Source organism: Drosophila novamexicana, unplaced genomic scaffold (genome assembly GCF_003285875.2).
Source record: "Drosophila novamexicana strain 15010-1031.04,08,12 unplaced genomic scaffold, DnovRS2.1 tig00001768-arrow-arrow-pilon, whole genome shotgun sequence".
Lineage (NCBI taxonomy): Eukaryota > Metazoa > Arthropoda > Insecta > Diptera > Drosophilidae > Drosophila > Drosophila novamexicana.
In genome coordinates this window covers 347,297-367,420 of record NW_020824889.1, presented here as the reverse complement: position 1 = coordinate 367,420, position 20,124 = coordinate 347,297, and the positions used below count along the sequence as shown (strand labels likewise).

Genomic DNA, 20,124 nt, shown 5'->3' with positions numbered 1-20,124 from the left:
TTGTAGTGTTTCGCCGCAGGGGCAGAAACATTGATCGCACCAGCTTGCTGTTGTTGTTGATGGTCGGGTGAGTTAGGGGGAGTAGCATTGACGGCCGTGGCGGCAGTGGCGAAATGGACATTTGTCAATGCTGCTCTTGTGTTAGTTGGAATTTTTGTCGTAGTTGTTGACTGTTTGGCAGGTGTCAGGGCAGCTTGTACGGCAGCGGCCAAATTGTTAGTTTTCGCCGGCAACTGTTGGGGCTGAAGTGTATCTGGCGCTTCAAAGTCGGATTCTGATAATAATGTGAACCGATTTGCAAATTGGTTGCGTCTTTGAGCATCTTGCTGGGATAGGCGAGAAATTGCCGAGTTTTGGCGATTTGACTTTCGCGCATTATTTTTGCGAATTTGATTGGCTGCTTTGCCTGTGGGATGGAGTAGTTGATAATGCGAAGCACCGGTAGTGGCTGTGGTGGTGATTTTGCCGCCGGGACCACCAATACCGGGTGCATTGTTGGAGCTGCTGTCACTGCTGCTACTTATGCACGTTGAATTTTTGGATTTTTGATTTGCAGCATTGCCAGCCAAAATGGCTGCATATGTTGGCGAACTGAGTTGTGTGGAGGTTTTTGTAGCAACAACTGAGGTGGGAGTTTGATGGCGAGAAGTGCTCATCGGCAGCGGTTGAGCTGGCTTTGGTGTGCAAGGAGCATCATCGCTATCCATAATATTTACGATAGAATCACTAGAGGAGTGTTCGTCGTAGTAGCTGGTAAAGTTGTCGGCAACTTGGCTGTTTGGAGGAGTAGTATCCAACTCAAGCTGGGCAATTAGACGTTTATAATGTGCTAGTTGTGCCTGAGCGTCAGCTGGTATATGAATGCTCTTGATATTCGTGTTTACAGCTGTTGTTTTTGCCGATATTGATGATGTTGTTGTCGTTTCCGAAACAGTGTTTTCTGTTTCTTTGCCCGCAGCACGTTTCTGTTCTTGTCCTTTTTGCGCAGATGTTTCACTGGCTGTCGATATGAGAGCCTGGGGGGACAGGGCTGATGCTGGCGCCAATGAGTCTACTGAAATTGATAGTAGACCGTTCATTGATGCCGGCATTGTCAGTATCGGCGAGAGCAGTAGGCCTGATAAGTTTGACAAGAGTCCTGGCGATACTGCCGGCTCGGCGGACAGGTGAGTAGTGGGCGTAGTGTTTGGATCTGACATATTGATAGTGGTAATTGGTAAATATGGTTGAAGGTAGGTATTGGTATTTGGTGATTATACGGTGAGTATATGGTTGAGGTAAGTATATATATTATATATAGTTTATGGTTGGTGATGGTACACCGGTAGGAAATTATATTTATATATAAGTATGATAAGGTAAGTATGAATATATGTAATATGAAGGTGTGATAAGGTAAGTATAGCTATATGTAGTATGAAGGTGTGATAAGGTAAGTATATGAGAAGGTGTGATAAGGTAAGTGTATGTGTGATTGTAGCTTAATGTTGTTGGTGGCGACACACCTAATTAAGCTTCAGTTTTTTAATAGTTTTGATTAAGGTAAGTATTTAGTTTTAATTTATTTTGTTTATTGGTGACGACACACCAGTTTATTTTGTTTATTGGTGACGACACACCAGTTTTGATTTTGTTTGTGTCAACCTTTACAAAAAATTAAGAGCAGCCTACAAAGGAAACGTGAAAAAGCTTAAGCTCTCTGTTGGTTTTTGCAGAGGTTGAGTTTATTTGAGTAGGAAAAAGTGCAAAATGGCGATGGGTGGATGAAACGACTAAATGGCGCTTTGTTGTGATTTGTTTGTAAGTGTGTGCTTTTGGTTTCGCACCAAGTTGACCAATTTAGTCAATTCACCAACCAGAAAGTCGACTAGCTACAGTTGCGCCTGCTCTCAGCTTCGTCAAGTTTCTATGCGCGCGTCACTTATATGGACGTCAAAAAAGGGGAGGTAATGTATATATGTGTATTTGTATGTGATTGTTGTAGATATATATATTTGTTTTTATATGTGTTCTGACAGGAGTTGTATATATGTATTAGAAAGTATATATGTATATGTTTTGACAGATGTATATATGTGTAATTTATGGAATGTAATAAGTGTGTGTATGCGTGTGTGTGTCAAGTTGCGCGACAGCAACTATTTTAGCGATTGTATAAGTGTGCAAAAAACCAGAACAATTGCCTACACACACACACGCGTCATATATTGGCACAACACTTTTGCTGGAAATTGCTAGAAATTTTTAGATTAATTTGTTTGGTCACCTTTGGGCTTGAAGTTTTATGGCAAAAGTTGATGTAATACCTTGTTTTTGGAGATTTGAAGGGTTAATTGTTATTTTTGGTTATGTGTTGTATTATTTATAGGTAATATATTTTTGATTGAATTGCTCTCTTTTTAGCTAAGAGGGTATGATTGTCCGTAGACGGACAGTTTGCAGCAATATATATGCTAGGTGTATACGTATATTTAATTAGCAATTGAAAATATATATAGCTATGGCAATTTATTGATTTATATGTAATTTTGTTTTAGGTTATATCAATTTTTATTGATTTTAAGACGAGAGTGTAAGTTTTAGTGGTTAATTATAGTACATGTAAGGCACTAGGCAGTTATGTATTTGTTATACATAACACACTTTTGTGTTTTTGCACGCCGTGCGCCAGCGTCTGATGCGCAGCAGAACAACTAAAACGAAAGTTCTAGATTGTCCACGTGGCGACACTTTGCGCAAAAGTCACTGCAGGCCACGTGCACTATATACATGTACAAAAAAGCCACTGTATTGAGCGAGTGAAAAAACCGAATGAAAAAACCGAGGGATATGTATTGCAATTTGCACTTTGCAATCGTGTCCCTATATACTATGTTCGGTTCGTTTTGGCGCGCGCTGCCGAATTTCTATGATTTTTACTTTTTATTTCTCCGCGAGCACGTCCGTTCACTTCAGGCACCAAAAAGAGACTCCTTTTTATTTTTTTTTTCTGTTTTAGGTTGAGCAGGAGACCGGGTCGGATGAGACGAATGGGAATCGGGATCCAGGACACCGAGCATCGAGTACCGAGTACCGAGCGTCGGGCATCGAGCATTCGCATCGCACAGAGAGCGAGCGAGTGTTTGAGTATGCATGGTCGTGGTGGCCTGGAGGGCCCGAGACATGGCGAGGCAGCATTAAAGGTGCCTACTAGCTCATGCTCGTCAACCGCTCCAAACCATCACGGGTATGCAGACCCACACACAGGCCACTATCCTGCAGCGGTACGAGGTATCCCTTTGCCCACCGTCACACACCGAACCAATCCCCCCTCCAGAGTTTATTGATATATACTTCCTTAATTCTATACATATTAAATTTTTGTGTGTTGTGATATGTTTATGTGTATATACATGTTTAGGAATTTGTGTGTGTCGTGTATGTTTTACAAAATTATATGAATTTGCCAACTTAATATTCATACCATTTGTGCAAAAAATTCACTTCATGATAAGAGCTGTATTTTTAATAATGATTGTTTTATGTCTCTATATTTAGTAAATAAAAAATTCAAGTGTATAGAAGAAGTATACAGTTGGAGTGGTGTGCGGCGTCAGCAAATCTGGTTCGCCATAAGCCAGCATTATTGAAAAGAGTCAAGCAAAATGATGAGAGAATTTATTTAATGGAGTTTATGAAAATAATAATTTTTCGTTGTGATTTGTCTGGATTTGATGTATGAAAAAATGGAGAAATGTTTCCTGTTTCTTTATTGATAATGCATTGGACTCGGCGCATGAATACACACTGTGTGTGTGTTCCCAATTGTATGGTGTGTGTGTCTGCATTGCCCGAGACATAGGGTTGGCAAATGAACAGAGGACACACACACAGGGCCACTCCACAATTCACAACTGTGATTTGTCATGTCCGTCCTGTGTTAATTGTTGGATTTTTGTTTTCCCAATTTAAAAAAATCTCCCTGTCCACTGTTTCCCACATCAAAAGCAGATAAATAACACCGCAGTTGATAAGAAAATTGATGTTATTTTAGCCGAGTACCTTCTCTCGGTTCATTTAAATTTCAATAATTTAAATATATTTGCACTGGCTGTCATCAAATGCGTGTTGGCTATGATTAAATATTTGCGATGCGGGATAAAAAGGATGGTTGAGATGGAGAAGTTTTTAGCAAGTGGAATTTGAATTGGCAGATTCATTGGTGAGAAGAGGCAATGATAAGCATATTGTGTGCTGTGTTTGTTTTCATTGCTTTTTCTCGATGTGATTGTGTGTGTGTGTAAAGGAGTGATGATATTTGATGCTGCCAAATGTGGATTTCTGGAGCTTATCTTGAAAAAGAAGTTGCCCGTCTTTCCTCGTAGGCCGTTAAGAATGCAACTAGTAGCTTCTGCTGCCATTGGTCATGGGGTGGGCAAGTGTGGCACAGACATCTCGTTTCGTCTGATTATGTTTTAGTGTGCGCCAGCGCATTGACGAATAGGAAGCTCACTGTATTCGAGCATTGTAAGTGCTGGAGTGTTGTGAGCGAGCAGACGCAGAGGCGCACATAGCGGAACATGGCTGGCAATTTGCTGTGGCTTCTTGTTGTTTGCAGTTGTTGACAATTGTATTGATGATGAGGTTAGTATGTTTTTAGGAAAATAATAGCTACTTGAGGATAAATTAAAAAGGTAAGTAAATGAGGTAGGTAAAAATAATAAGGAGGTAAGTGCTAAAATAGAGATTTGGTTTGGGAATTAACTAATAAAAGGTAAGTTGGAGGTAAGTAAAGTTGCTATTTTTTCCAGGATTTTAATTTTGATTGAGCAGAAGGTGAGCCAGTGAAACCGGGCATCTGAATTCATTCAAATTATTGGCTTGAATTTGACCATGGTACAGCGGGCGTTGAAGAGTCTGCACCTAGGCGGAGCACTCCTTGCAATTGTTGTTGCAATATCAGCACCGAGCCCATCAGACCGTCTAACTGCTCTTGCTGCTTGTTGGCCATTTGAAGCAGTATATCTTTTTGCGGATCGTTAGAGGAGCGTGTTTGGTAAAGTTGCTGTTGTTGTGGTGATGGTAGTAGCTGTCGCTGCTCAACGTCAACTTGCATTGGCGCGGATTGTTGTTGTGTGACGGGTTGATTGGCGGTGGTGGCTTGTTGCCGGATGGACCAATTTTCTAGCATCTGACGCTGCCTTGAGATGATCTGTTCTCTGGTTTGAACAGAGTCAGGTCTCTCAAGTTGGCGTTGCTGCTGTTGTTGTTGTTGTTGTAAACTTTGGGTCCGCGCCCATCTAGAGCGTGGATCCAAAGAGTTGGATGAGGAGACGGTGGGGGGATTGGGATTATTGGCATTGTTTGCCGCATTGATATTGTTGGTTGTGTTTGGTGTGACAGATTTTCGAGGAACTCCAGCTGGAGTGCTAATTTGTAATTTTTGATTATGCATTGGCTGCGTTTCTATCTGTCCACCATTTTGTTTTGATTTCTTGTTATTTTTGTTGTTGATTAGCTTAGGCTTTGGCTGCTGGCGCTGCAGCTGAGCTTGTTTTTGTTTTTGCTGTTGCTGCTGCTGTTGCAGTTGCAGTTGAGCAGGTTGCTGGCGCTGAGGCTGCTTTTGCCGCCGCTGTAATTTCGGCTGAGGCTGCCGAACATTCGGACTGATATTTTTGCTGTTTGGCAGGGACAACAGTTTTGCTTGTAGCAGATCCAGATACAAGGGGCAGCCCTTGTAATTGGCTGTATGGTCCGAGCCGCAGTTTGCACAAGTAGCTGGCATATTTGCCGGTTTGGCGCAAGTTTGTGTGAGATGCTCGTTGCCGCACTTTACACAGCGAGCACGATGATGGCAATATCGGGTCGTGTGGTTGAAACGCTGACATCGGTGGCACTGTGGCAATTTCTTGCCATCTATTTTAGGCCACTCGAAGCGGACGACATATTTGCAAAGATTTCTGACTTCGAATATAGATCGATTCTTTGCGGAATCGGGAGCCAATTCCACAAAGAATATATTCGGTTGATATGTACCAGGGCCGCTGCGATTCTTATATTTTGGGCAATATACGTTGCGAATCGTATAGCCCATGCACGTCAACTCGTTTCGGATTGCGTCGGTGCTTGTGGAGGCGTGAATGCCCCGCACCACAACCCGGAAAGAGCGCTCCTCACGCCTCTGGTACGTGTTATAATTGATTGAATTGTCCATATTGAGGACGTTTATGATTTTAGAGTATGTCTCTAAGGTTTTCGGCAGGATTCTTAATATGCCAGGACTACCCAATTTTAATCCATAATCAATTATGGGCGGGTTTTGTCCGTTTAATTTGGCAATTACAGAATCGATGCCGTTTTGATCTGGCTGGTTGTAATGCTGAATGCATATCTGTGGCGGTTTGTAGTGTTTCGCCGCAGGGGCAGAAACATTGATCGCACCAGCTTGCTGTTGTTGTTGATGGTCGGGTGAGTTAGGGGGAGTAGCATTGACGGCCGTGGCGGCAGTGGCGAAATGGACATTTGTCAATGCTGCTCTTGTGTTAGTTGGAATTTTTGTCGTAGTTGTTGACTGTTTGGCAGGTGTCAGGGCAGCTTGTACGGCAGCGGCCAAATTGTTAGTTTTCGCCGGCAACTGTTGGGGCTGAAGTGTATCTGGCGCTTCAAAGTCGGATTCTGATAATAATGTGAACCGATTTGCAAATTGGTTGCGTCTTTGAGCATCTTGCTGGGATAGGCGAGAAATTGCCGAGTTTTGGCGATTTGACTTTCGCGCATTATTTTTGCGAATTTGATTGGCTGCTTTGCCTGTGGGATGGAGTAGTTGATAATGCGAAGCACCGGTAGTGGCTGTGGTGGTGATTTTGCCGCCGGGACCACCAATACCGGGTGCATTGTTGGAGCTGCTGTCACTGCTGCTACTTATGCACGTTGAATTTTTGGATTTTTGATTTGCAGCATTGCCAGCCAAAATGGCTGCATATGTTGGCGAACTGAGTTGTGTGGAGGTTTTTGTAGCAACAACTGAGGTGGGAGTTTGATGGCGAGAAGTGCATCGGCAGCGGTTGAGCTGGCTTTGGTGTGCAAGGAGCATCATCGCTATCCATAATATTTACGATAGAATCACTAGAGGAGTGTTCGTCGTAGTAGCTGGTAAAGTTGTCGGCAACTTGGCTGTTTGGAGGAGTAGTATCCAACTCAAGCTGGGCAATTAGACGTTTATAATGTGCTAGTTGTGCCTGAGCGTCAGCTGGTATATAAATGCTCTTGATATTCGTGTTTACAGCTGTTGTTTTTGCCGATATTGATGATGTTGTTGTCGTTTCCGAAACAGTGTTTTCTGTTTCTTTGCCCGCAGCACGTTTCTGTTCTTGTCCTTTTTGCGCAGATGTTTCACTGGCTGTCGATATGAGAGCCTGGGGGGACAGGGCTGATGCTGGCGCCAATGAGTCTACTGAAATTGATAGTAGACCGTTCATTGATGCCGGCATTGTCAGTATCGGCGAGAGCAGTAGGCCTGATAAGTTTGACAAGAGTCCTGGCGATACTGCCGGCTCGGCGGACAGGTGAGTAGTGGGCGTAGTGTTTGGATCTGACATATTGATAGTGGTAATTGGTAAATATGGTTGAAGGTAGGTATTGGTATTTGGTGATTATACGGTGAGTATATGGTTGAGGTAAGTATATATATTATATATAGTTTATGGTTGGTGATGGTACACCGGTAGGAAATTATATTTATATATAAGTATGATAAGGTAAGTATGAATATATGTAATATGAAGGTGTGATAAGGTAAGTATAGCTATATGTAGTATGAAGGTGTGATAAGGTAAGTATATGAGAAGGTGTGATAAGGTAAGTGTATGTGTGATTGTAGCTTAATGTTGTTGGTGGCGACACACCTAATTAAGCTTCAGTTTTTTAATAGTTTTGATTAAGGTAAGTATTTAGTTTTAATTTATTTTGTTTATTGGTGACGACACACCAGTTTATTTTGTTTATTGGTGACGACACACCAGTTTTGATTTTGTTTGTGTCAACCTTTACAAAAAATTAAGAGCAGCCTACAAAGGAAACGTGAAAAAGCTTAAGCTCTCTGTTGGTTTTTAATCTTAACCACTTGCCCGCCAGAAAGATACTGACGGTGTCTTTATTTTTAATTTAACTCATTACTTTAACATAGCAACTTATTTTAAATTTAAATGGCAACAGAAGTATTATAATTTGTGGGCAAAACATTTTGCAGCCCTGTTACAGCGTGTCGGTATTAACTTATCGGCTAAACGCGTTTTTGGTATTTTTATTTGCAACGATATTTATCGTCCTGCATTACTCATCTTTAGGAGCAGCATCAATGGCAGCGTTTCCTGAGTTTTGGCCCAGTAATCCGCCGTGGGAACCTGCGTCTTATTGAAAACAGTGGTAACTTCCTCTGTGGCGGCTATCGCGCGTCATGCATCTCACTCAGCTGGCAGGTACGCTTATGATGGATGGCCACTCGGGCAATTCAGGAAGTGAGGGGAGCCCACATGAAGCTGCTGGGCTATACCGTCGCTCATGCCAATTAGTGGTTTGGCTCAGTGGATCGTCGTGGAGCAGATCATCTTATCTGAGTATTGCATGTCAGCTGGCTTGGCAGCCGCAGCAACGCATTGGGTGGCCCGCAGTACAGGCCGGTTGCAGTTCAGGGTGCTAGGTGGAGCCCACAAGGAGCTGCTGAGCTGTTGCATATTTTGTTCGAGTGGGCGATGCCGATGCCGTCGCTCACTGCAAATTGTGTATTTAACCAGGAGGCCATCGTGGGGCGTATCATCTTCTTGGTAAGTATGTAGACAATTTTTTTTATTTGTGCTTTTGCTTGCAAGACAGCGCATCATCGTTGTGGTTAGGAAGCTTCTAATGGCGTCTCTCACACGCCATGCAGTTTGACCAGGAATTGTTTGTATGGGCGATGCCGGAGCAGTCGCCCACTCCAAGTTGGGTATTCAGCCAGCAGGCCGTCGTGGAGCATGTCATCTTTTGGTAAGTATGTATTTTAAAACAATTTTTGCTTTTATTTATGTGCCTTTGGTTGCAGGACAGCGCATTTTCGTCGTGATTTGGAAGCGTCCAGCGTCGTCTCTCACACGCCACGCAGCTTGGCCAGAAATTGTTTGACTGGGCGATACCGAAGCAATCGCTCACCTCAAATTGAGTACTGGGCCCAGTCGACCGTCATAGGCGCATCGTCTTTATTTGCAGGACAGCACTTAGTGTCATGGTTTGGAAACATCCGTTGGCGTCTCTCACTCGCCACGAAGCTTGCCAGTAATTGCATGTCAGTTGGCTTGGCGGTCACAGTAACGCATTCAATCGGCTCAATAGTAATGGATGGCCTGGAAGCAGGCCGGTAGCGATTCAGATTGCTAGATGGAGCCCAACAGGAGCTGCTGAGCTGTTGCCCACTTTGTTTGAGAGGGCGGTGCCGGAGCTGTCGCTCACTCCAGGTTGAGTATTTAGCCAGCAGGCCGTCGTGGAGCATGTCATCTTCTTGGTAAGTATGTGTTTTAAACAATTTTTTGCTTTTAATTATGTGCCTTTGGTTGCAGGACAGCGCATCATCTTCGTGATTTGGAAATATCTGGTGGCGTCTCTCACACGCCACGCAGCTTGACCAGGAATTGTTTGTATGAGCGATACCGAAGCAGTCGCTCACTTCAAATGAGTATTTGGCCCAATTTACCGTCGTGGGTGCATCGTCTTCTTGGTATGTATGTATTTAAAGCTTTATTTAGACATTGTTTAATTTATGCCTTTATTTGCAGGGCAGCAGTTCTGCGTCTTGCTTTAGAAACATTCATTGTCGTCTCTCACACTCCACAATCCGTCCAGTAGTTGCATGTCAGCAGACCCGGGTGGCCCGCAAACAGGCCGGTTGCAGTTCAGGATGCTAGATGGAGCCCACAAGGAGCTGCTGGGCTGTTGAATACCTTGTTCGAGTGGGCGATGCCGAGGCCGTCGCTCACTCCAAATTGAGTTCCCAAACCTTGCTTGCAGGACAGCGCATCATCGTCGCGGTTTGGAAACATCCAGTGGCGTCTCTCACACGCCATGCAGTTTGGCCAGGAATTGTTTGAATGGGCGATACCGAAGCAGTCGCCCACTCTAAATTGGGCATTCGACCAGCAGGCCGTCGTGGAGCATGTCATCTTTTGGTAAGTATGTATTTTAAACAATTTTTTGCTTTTATTTATGTGCCTTTGGTTGCAGGACAGCGCATTTTCGTCGTGATTTGGAAGCGTCCAGCGTCGTCTCTCACACGCCACGCAGCTTGGCCAGAAATTGTTTGACTGGGCGATACCGAAGCAATCGCTCACCTCAAATTGAGTACTGGGCCCAGTCGACCGTCATAGGCGCATCGTCTTTATTTGCAGGACAGCACTTAGTGTCATGGTTTGGAAACATCCGTTGGCGTCTCTCACTCGCCACGAAGCTTGCCAGTAATTGCATGTCAGTTGGCTTGGCGGTCACAGTAACGCATTCAATCGGCTCAATAGTAATGGATGGCCTGGAAGCAGGCCGGTAGCGATTCAGATTGCTAGATGGAGCCCAACAGGAGCTGCTGAGCTGTTGCCCACTTTGTTTGAGAGGGCGGTGCCGGAGCTGTCGCTCACTCCAGGTTGAGTATTTAGCCAGCAGGCCGTCGTGGAGCATGTCATCTTCTTGGTAAGTATGTGTTTTAAACAATTTTTTGCTTTTAATTATGTGCCTTTGGTTGCAGGACAGCGCATCATCTTCGTGATTTGGAAATATCTGGTGGCGTCTCTCACACGCCACGCAGCTTGACCAGGAATTGTTTGTATGAGCGATACCGAAGCAGTCGCTCACTTCAAATGAGTATTTGGCCCAATTTACCGTCGTGGGTGCATCGTCTTCTTGGTATGTATGTATTTAAAGCTTTATTTAGACATTGTTTAATTTATGCCTTTATTTGCAGGGCAGCAGTTCTGCGTCTTGCTTTAGAAACATTCATTGTCGTCTCTCACACTCCACAATCCGTCCAGTAGTTGCATGTCAGCAGACCCGGGTGGCCCGCAAACAGGCCGGTTGCAGTTCAGGATGCTAGATGGAGCCCACAAGGAGCTGCTGGGCTGTTGAATACCTTGTTCGAGTGGGCGATGCCGAGGCCGTCGCTCACTCCAAATTGAGTTCCCAAACCTTGCTTGCAGGACAGCGCATCATCGTCGCGGTTTGGAAACATCCAGTGGCGTCTCTCACACGCCATGCAGTTTGGCCAGGAATTGTTTGAATGGGCGATACCGAAGCAGTCGCCCACTCTAAATTGGGCATTCGACCAGCAGGCCGTCGTGGAGCATGTCATCTTTTGGTAAGTATGTATTTTAAACAATTTTTTGCTTTTATTTATGTGCCTTTGGTTGCAGGACAGCGCATCATCATTCGTGATTTGGAAATATCTGGTGGCGTCTCTCACACGCCACGCAGCTTGTCCAGAATTTACATATCAGTCGACTTGGTAGTCACAGCAGCGTATTAAATCGGCTCCGTTGTACTTGATGGCATGCAAGCAGGCTGTTTGCGTTTCAGGATGCTGGATGAGCCCACAAAGAGCTGCTGAGCTGTTGCATATTTTGTTTGAGTGGGCGATGCCGAGGCACTCGCTCACTCCAAATTGAGAATTTGGCCCAGTTGGCCGTCGTGGGCGCATCGTGTTCTTGGTGTGTATGCATTTAAAGCTTTGTTTAAACAGTGTTTAATTTGTGCCTTTGTTTGCAGGTCAGCACTTCTGTGTCGTGGTTTGGAAACATCTATTGGCGTCTCTCAGACTCCACAATTTGTCGAGGAATTGCATGTCAGCTGACTTGGCGGCAAAGTATTAAATCGGTTCCGTTATGAGTCAGGATGTTGGATGGAGCCCACAAGGAGCAGTTGAGCTATTTCATATTTGTTTTGGTAGACGCTGCCAATGCCGTTGCTCATTCCAAACTAATTATTTGACCCAGCAGATCATCTTGGGAGCTTGCGACTTCCATGTCTTCATTTAGAACGCGTTCCAATGTTAACCGGACTCTCTGGAGGCCATGCTCCAGGAGTGTTTCGTGGCTGATGGCTGTATTTATCTGGGTGTGTTGTAGTTGCGGCTGCTGTGGTTGCGTCAGCGATTGCAGGTTTCCTGTCCCCTGAGGTGATGTCGTTAGCTGCTGTTGTGGCGTTACTGATGCCTGTTGAGTCTGCATTGGCAGAGTATGCTGTGTTTGATGATTCTGCTGCCTCTCGTCCACATAGTCTGGTAGGATTAATCGCTGGATTGTTGGGGGTTGGCCTTGGATGTTAGCCACTAGCTCTTCACGTGTAATTTGTCCGCTTCTATACATTCTTCTTAACGCATTTATTCTTAACTCCCCAAATCTTCTAGGTATTTGCTGGAGTTGGTGCCTGGCCTGGATGACAGTCGTCGTTAGCTGAGTTTGTTGGAGTTGCGGCTGCTGTAGCTGCGGTTGCAACTGCGGATTCACTGACTCCTGAGTTGGCGTAGTTAGCTGCTGTTGTTGCTGCGTTGATAGTGCCTGTTGTATCTGCATTGGCAGAGCTTGCTGTGTTTGATGATCCTGCTGCCTCTCGTCCACATAGTCTGGTAGGATTAATCGCTGGATTGTTGGGGGTTGGCCTTGAATATCTGCCACTACCTCTTCACGGGTGATTTCTCCGCTTCTATACATTCTTCTTAACGCATTTATTATTGACTCCCCGAATCTTCTAGGAGGCGGCCGATTAGGTTGCTGGATCTGTTGCCTTGCCTGGATTTCGGCCAATCTCTCATTTTCTCGCCTCTCTAGCTCTTCTTCTTGAAGCCGGAGGAGTGTTGGAAGCTGCTCTCTAAATTGCATCCTTTGTTGTGCTTGTTGTGCTTGGTGAGCTTTTTAATCTTAACCACTTGCCCGCCAGAAAGATACTGACGGTGTCTTTATTTTTAATTTAACTCATTACTTTAACATAGCAACTTATTTTAAATTTAAATGGCAACAGAAGTATTATAATTTGTGGGCAAAACATTTTGCAGCCCTGTTACAGCGTGTCGGTATTAACTTATCGGCTAAACGCGTTTTTGGTATTTTTATTTGCAACGATATTTATCGTCCTGCATTACTCATCTTTAGGAGCAGCATCAATGGCAGCGTTTCCTGAGTTTTGGCCCAGTAATCCGCCGTGGGAACCTGCGTCTTATTGAAAACAGTGGTAACTTCCTCTGTGGCGGCTATCGCGCGTCATGCATCTCACTCAGCTGGCAGGTACGCTTATGATGGATGGCCACTCGGGCAATTCAGGAAGTGAGGGGAGCCCACATGAAGCTGCTGGGCTATACCGTCGCTCATGCCAATTAGTGGTTTGGCTCAGTGGATCGTCGTGGAGCAGATCATCTTATCTGAGTATTGCATGTCAGCTGGCTTGGCAGCCGCAGCAACGCATTGGGTGGCCCGCAGTACAGGCCGGTTGCAGTTCAGGGTGCTAGGTGGAGCCCACAAGGAGCTGCTGAGCTGTTGCATATTTTGTTCGAGTGGGCGATGCCGATGCCGTCGCTCACTGCAAATTGTGTATTTAACCAGGAGGCCATCGTGGGGCGTATCATCTTCTTGGTAAGTATGTAGACAATTTTTTTTATTTGTGCTTTTGCTTGCAAGACAGCGCATCATCGTTGTGGTTAGGAAGCTTCTAATGGCGTCTCTCACACGCCATGCAGTTTGACCAGGAATTGTTTGTATGGGCGATGCCGGAGCAGTCGCCCACTCCAAGTTGGGTATTCAGCCAGCAGGCCGTCGTGGAGCATGTCATCTTTTGGTAAGTATGTATTTTAAAACAATTTTTGCTTTTATTTATGTGCCTTTGGTTGCAGGACAGCGCATTTTCGTCGTGATTTGGAAGCGTCCAGCGTCGTCTCTCACACGCCACGCAGCTTGGCCAGAAATTGTTTGACTGGGCGATACCGAAGCAATCGCTCACCTCAAATTGAGTACTGGGCCCAGTCGACCGTCATAGGCGCATCGTCTTTATTTGCAGGACAGCACTTAGTGTCATGGTTTGGAAACATCCGTTGGCGTCTCTCACTCGCCACGAAGCTTGCCAGTAATTGCATGTCAGTTGGCTTGGCGGTCACAGTAACGCATTCAATCGGCTCAATAGTAATGGATGGCCTGGAAGCAGGCCGGTAGCGATTCAGATTGCTAGATGGAGCCCAACAGGAGCTGCTGAGCTGTTGCCCACTTTGTTTGAGAGGGCGGTGCCGGAGCTGTCGCTCACTCCAGGTTGAGTATTTAGCCAGCAGGCCGTCGTGGAGCATGTCATCTTCTTGGTAAGTATGTGTTTTAAACAATTTTTTGCTTTTAATTATGTGCCTTTGGTTGCAGGACAGCGCATCATCTTCGTGATTTGGAAATATCTGGTGGCGTCTCTCACACGCCACGCAGCTTGTCCAGAATTTACATATCAGTCGACTTGGTAGTCACAGCAGCGTATTAAATCGGCTCCGTTGTACTTGATGGCATGCAAGCAGGCTGTTTGCGTTTCAGGATGCTGGATGAGCCCACAAAGAGCTGCTGAGCTGTTGCATATTTTGTTTGAGTGGGCGATGCCGAGGCACTCGCTCACTCCAAATTGAGAATTTGGCCCAGTTGGCCGTCGTGGGCGCATCGTGTTCTTGGTGTGTATGCATTTAAAGCTTTGTTTAAACAGTGTTTAATTTGTGCCTTTATTTGCAGGTCAGCACTTCTGTGTCGTGGTTTGGAAACATCTATTGGCGTCTCTCAGACTCCACAATTTGTCGAGGAATTGCATGTCAGCTGACTTGGCGGCAAAGTATTAAATCGGTTCCGTTATGAGTCAGGATGTTGGATGGAGCCCACAAGGAGCAGTTGAGCTATTTCATATTTGTTTTGGTAGACGCTGCCAATGCCGTTGCTCATTCCAAACTAATTATTTGACCCAGCAGATCATCTTGGGAGCTTGCGACTTCCATGTCTTCATTTAGAACGCGTTCCAATGTTAACCGGACTCTCTGGAGGCCATGCTCCAGGAGTGTTTCGTGGCTGATGGCTGTATTTATCTGGGTGTGTTGTAGTTGCGGCTGCTGTGGTTGCGTCAGCGATTGCAGGTTTCCTGTCCCCTGAGGTGATGTCGTTAGCTGCTGTTGTGGCGTTACTGATGCCTGTTGAGTCTGCATTGGCAGAGTATGCTGTGTTTGATGATTCTGCTGCCTCTCGTCCACATAGTCTGGTAGGATTAATCGCTGGATTGTTGGGGGTTGGCCTTGGATGTTAGCCACTAGCTCTTCACGTGTAATTTGTCCGCTTCTATACATTCTTCTTAACGCATTTATTCTTAACTCCCCAAATCTTCTAGGTATTTGCTGGAGTTGGTGCCTGGCCTGGATGACAGTCGTCGTTAGCTGAGTTTGTTGGAGTTGCGGCTGCTGTAGCTGCGGTTGCAACTGCGGATTCACTGACTCCTGAGTTGGCGTAGTTAGCTGCTGTTGTTGCTGCGTTGATAGTGCCTGTTGTATCTGCATTGGCAGAGTACGCTGTGGTTGATGATTCTGCTGCCTCTCGTCCACATAGTCTGGTAGGATTAATCGCTGGATTGTTGGAGGTTGGCCTTGGATGTTAGCCACTAGCTCTTCACGGGTAACTTGTCCGCTTCTATACATTCTTCTTAACGCATTTATTCTTAACTCCCCAAATCTTCTAGGTATTTGCTGGAGTTGGTGCCTGGCCTGGATGACAGTCGTCGTTAGCTGAGTTTGTTGGAGTTGCGGCTGCTGTAGCTGCGGTTGCAACTGCGGATTCACTGACTCCTGAGTTGGCGTAGTTAGCTGCTGTTGTTGCTGCGTTGATGGTGCCTGTTGCATCTGCATTGGCAGAGCTTGCTGTGTTTGATGATCCTGCTGCCTCTCGTCCACATAGTCTGGTAGGATTAATCGCTGGATTGTTGGGGGTTGGCCTTGAATATCTGCCACTACCTCTTCACGGGTGATTTCTCCGCTTCTATACATTCTTCTTAACGCATTTATTATTGACTCCCCGAATCTTCTAGGAGGCGGCCGATTAGGTTGCTGGATCTGTTGCCTTGCCTGGATTTCGGCCAATCTCTCATTTTCTCGCCTCTCTAGCTCTTCTTCTTGAAGCCGGAGGAGTGTTGGAAGCTGCTCTCTAAATTGCATCCTTTGTTGTGCTTGTTGTGCTTGGTGAGCAGTGTGCTGTGTGTGCGGTGGCTGTGCTTGGCGCTGTTGCGGTCCATGATGATTCTGAAGCGGTCGTATGTGTTGTTGTAATTGCTGCATGTAGCGGGGCCTCAGTAGGCGCTGTGGCTCAAATGGGTGCTCTAGCAGGTTTCGTGCCTCAGGGTTTGCATGTCTGACCAACGAGTTTGCAAAGCGGTCACTTGCCAAGTGAAAGACTTCGTCAACAGTTTTAAGGCAGTATGTACTCCGTATTGTTGCGTTTCTGGTGTACCAGGATGCATTAACTGATTTTCTTATTATTTTATTTTGCAGTCGCTGAATTCGTTGTAACTGTGTGTCCGATGTGAGCGCCCCCCAGACAGGGAGATCGTATTGCCAGACCGCTTTGCAGTCCTTTGCCAGTCTGCTGTTGGGACCAAGGAGCCACATCAGTTTGGATGCTCTTGCTCTCAGCTTGTTACTTAGGTGAGTGACATGTGGTTTGAGGGTGAGTTTCCGGTCCAGTATGATTCCCAGGTATGTCTGTGAGGTTTTGCTTGGTATCCTTTGCCCATTTAGTAGTGGTGACCGTTCTCTATCTGTTTGAGCTAGATTTCTCAGTGTGTAGAGCACATGGCCTGTTTTGTTAGCGTTGATACTAATGGACCATTTTTTCGCCCATTTTGTGAAGTGGCGAAGGTATTCCTCGTTCTGTCCGACAGCCCCCGAGGGAAGCGCAGAGGCACACATGATCACTGTATCGTCGGCGTATGTTGATAACAGCATTTGATTTTGGCTGGGCGCAAAGTATGTGCGTCTCATGAGCGATGGGAGGGGCATATCCGACGAGTAAATTGTGTACAGAATTGGGCCCAGCACACTGCCCTGGGGCACGCCGGCAGCAACTCGACCTGTTCTAGATTTGACACCGTCGTTGCAGTTTACTACGAAGGTGCGCTCGCATAGGTAATTTTCAAGTATCGTATAAAGGTTTAATGGTAACAATTTTATTAACTTGTTCAGCAGGCCGTCATGCCACACGCGGTCAAAGGCTTCCGAGATATCTATATAGACCGCTGAGCAGAAATGTCGCTCTTCGTATGCGCGTAATATAAATTGCGTAACGCGGGCCAGTTGCTGCTCAGTGCCGTGTTCTCGCCTGAAGCCAAATTGATGGCTTGGCATTGCCCTGGCAAAATCCTGGACTTCGAAGAGCCTTGACATTAAGAGCTTCTCGAAGATCTTTGATAGGCCCGATAAGAGGCTGATTGGACGATATGATGTTGCTTCAGCTGTGCTTTTACCAGGCTTGGGAATCATAGTTATGCCAGCGTGTTTCCATTTGCTTGGGAAATGCCCTAACCTTAGGCTAGAGTTGTAGATTAGCAGTAAGTATAGCAGCGCTTTTTGCGGTAAAAGTTGGATAATTCTGTTATCTATTTTATCTTCTCCAGGCGACTTCGTTACCACTAGTGCATCAATTTCTAGCTTTAGTTCATTGAGCGTGATTGGCCTAATAGTCTGCTGTAGCTCCTGGTCTGTTTGTTGCTGCTGGAGTTTCTGCTGCTTCAGTTGTCTCCATTCCTGACGAATTTCTGCACGCTCCTCAGACGAATTAGAGAAATTTGGACTGAATCTTTCTTCAAGGTGGGCGACGAAAGCCTCCGCTTTTTCGGCAGTAGTTTTCGTCCATATTACGTTTGGATTTGTCGCACGCCTCGCGCCCCCATTGCCAACATTAGCCTGTATTGTTTTTATTGGCCAATTGGGCTGCGGCTGTTTTTTAAGCTTGTTGGTAAGTCTCCAAAGCTTTTGCATAGCGTATCGATCATGGGTGTCAATGTCCACAAGCATTTTATTAATATTCTTGTTTTTCAGCTGGATTAGTGCCTTCTTCAACTTATTTTGTGCAGACCTATATTGTTGCCTTGCCTCTGGAGTTCGTGTCGCCATTAAAATCTGCTTGCATCTCTGTTTCTCCGATAATAGTCTTCTGGTTGGCTCGTCCAGTTCAAGATCGTGCCTGCGGTGGGCCCGGTGGCTAAGCTGGTTTCCTATCTGCCTGTGTGCTGCTGCATCTGCCGCTATTTGAACGTTGCGTACGAAGATGTTCACTGCATCGTCGATGTCCAGGCCACTGCGGATCTCGGTGTTTAAGTGGATTTGCTGGTCAAGAAGCTCCTGAAAACGATGCGTATTGGCTCCATTAGGTAGCAGTCTGTGATTTCCAGTATGAGTTGTAAAGATTCGATTTTTGTTAGTGATCAGATCAACTCTTAGGGGCAGGTGGTCCGAGTCCAGGTCCGTAGAGGAGTGGATTCGAAGTCGATTGCTATCTAGCCCACCGTAGACTGCGAGGTCAATTGCTGATGGTCTTTTCCTCCTATCGTACGGGTAGTGCGTTGCTCCGCCGGTGGCCAGAACATTATATCGACTTTGCGTGTGAATTGCTTCGAAGAGCGCTTTGCCTCTGTGACAGGCGCGCGGGTTTCCCCACCATGAGTGCTGGGCATTCCAGTCACCGCAGAGGAGAAAGTTAGATGAAGCCAGTTCTGTGATTTTGTCAAAATGTCTGAACAGTTTTGTGAAGTGTTCGACTGACCATTTGAACACTGGGGGGCAGTATATTGGCGCAATTATAATTATTTCCCTTTTATTCTCATTTTCAGGAAGTAAGGCAACAGGCATAATCTGGAGGAAGTTCTCGGACATTGGATGAAGGGCGGCATGTCTAATGTCGTTTCGTACAAAGATAGCGACTCCACCTCTCCGATACGTGTGTGGATTGGTTGTACTGTATGTGTGGTAGCCGTCCATGCTTAGTATGCTGGCGTCAGATGGAACCCGAGTTTCGATGACCATCATAATTTGGATGGACTCGCGTCGCATGTACAGCTCTAGCTCTGTCATTTTGTTGCCTATACCACATGCATTCCAGAAAGCAATTTTAAGTGGGTTGCTATTCTGGCCGCTCCTGTGGATGGTCACATGTGGATTTGCTGTACTAATTGGCGCACTGTTGTGGACATTTTCAGCTGAGGAAGTAGTGGCTATGGTCAATTGAGAGTCGGTACTGCTGTGAGTACGACTATACATATTTAGTGACGTCATTGGCGATGGCAGCTTCCCTAGAGCAGTCCATTTGGGCTGCTTTGCTGTCTGTTTGTTGATGGGCTATGTTTGGGAACACATGATTATTGGTGTTTGTTGTATTGTTTTCATTATGGATGGTAATGAATTGCACAAGGACATTTAATAGAGTGTCTATTCTTTTTTCCATGCGACTAAACATTGCCATGTTTTGTTCTAATGTCTGGAGTATAGTGCTTTTGGACATTGATGATTGGTGTCCTGCCTGCTGCTGCTGTTCATCCCATTGATGCTGCTGTGGAGTGGCCAAATGACTTCCAAACGAATTGCGCAAGGGAGCACTATAGTCGACTTGGCCGTGCGTGAACTTGTCACGATTGGTTGGAGTAGCTGGCTTGTTAATTGATGATGTTGCTGGCTTCCTGGAATTGTTCGAACGATGTTGTTGTTGATTCTGCCGTCTGCGAAGTGGCCGCTGAAGTGTTCCTAAAAGCTTTCTTTTCGGGGTATGTTTGCGGATTGTGGACACAAGCCGGCTGTGGGACATGTTGGTGGATCTTTCAGCTGAATTCGGTGTACTGGCATTGTTTGTTGCTGAGATCTGCTGTTCCCTCATGGGAGGATTTGGTAGTTGATTTTGCTGTTGTTCCAATCGTAGTTGCTGCTGGAAAGTGGCCAAGTGTATTTCGGCCGGGTTTCGTACGCGACCGGCAGCGTTGCCGTTACGCACGACCTGACTGTAGGATAGCTTAGCGACTCCTGGCTGTTTTAATGCTCTTGACTGCTGATGTGCTGGTTTTATCTGGTGTGGATGCTGGATTCCTGGCAGTGGCTGCTGCCTCTGC

At 45.8% G+C, this 20,124-nt stretch overlaps 3 long non-coding RNA genes across 6 annotated transcripts; all 3 read left to right on the top strand.

Moving 5' to 3' along the window:
* Positions 1 to 9,061: 9,061 nt before the first annotated feature.
* On the top strand, positions 9,062 to 12,533 carry LOC115768419. 2 transcript variants are annotated; one of them, XR_004018542.1, is made up of 10 exons: positions 9,062 to 9,514; positions 9,570 to 9,727; positions 9,786 to 10,175; positions 10,231 to 10,686; positions 10,742 to 10,899; positions 10,958 to 11,347; positions 11,403 to 11,696; positions 11,755 to 11,931; positions 11,985 to 12,268; positions 12,395 to 12,533. It is a non-coding gene; the product is annotated as an uncharacterized LOC115768419 (long non-coding RNA). The 2 variants fall into 2 exon arrangements; XR_004018541.1 differs by having other exon boundaries at positions 11,985 to 12,330.
* A 1,340-nt stretch (positions 12,534 to 13,873) lies between these two features.
* Positions 13,874 to 15,511, top strand: LOC115768420. Of its 2 annotated transcripts, none has more exons than XR_004018544.1 (5): positions 13,874 to 14,326; positions 14,382 to 14,674; positions 14,733 to 14,909; positions 14,963 to 15,246; positions 15,373 to 15,511. It is a non-coding gene; the product is annotated as an uncharacterized LOC115768420 (long non-coding RNA). The 2 variants fall into 2 exon arrangements; XR_004018543.1 differs by having other exon boundaries at positions 14,963 to 15,308.
* A 63-nt stretch (positions 15,512 to 15,574) lies between these two features.
* Positions 15,575 to 19,532, top strand: LOC115768428. 2 transcript variants are annotated; one of them, XR_004018550.1, is made up of 9 exons: positions 15,575 to 15,653; positions 15,718 to 15,998; positions 16,063 to 16,447; positions 16,523 to 16,675; positions 16,881 to 17,155; positions 17,213 to 17,577; positions 17,644 to 17,984; positions 18,068 to 18,399; positions 18,470 to 19,532. It is a non-coding gene; the product is annotated as an uncharacterized LOC115768428 (long non-coding RNA). The 2 variants fall into 2 exon arrangements; XR_004018551.1 differs by having other exon boundaries at positions 18,859 to 19,531.
* Positions 19,533 to 20,124: the final 592 nt, after the last annotated feature.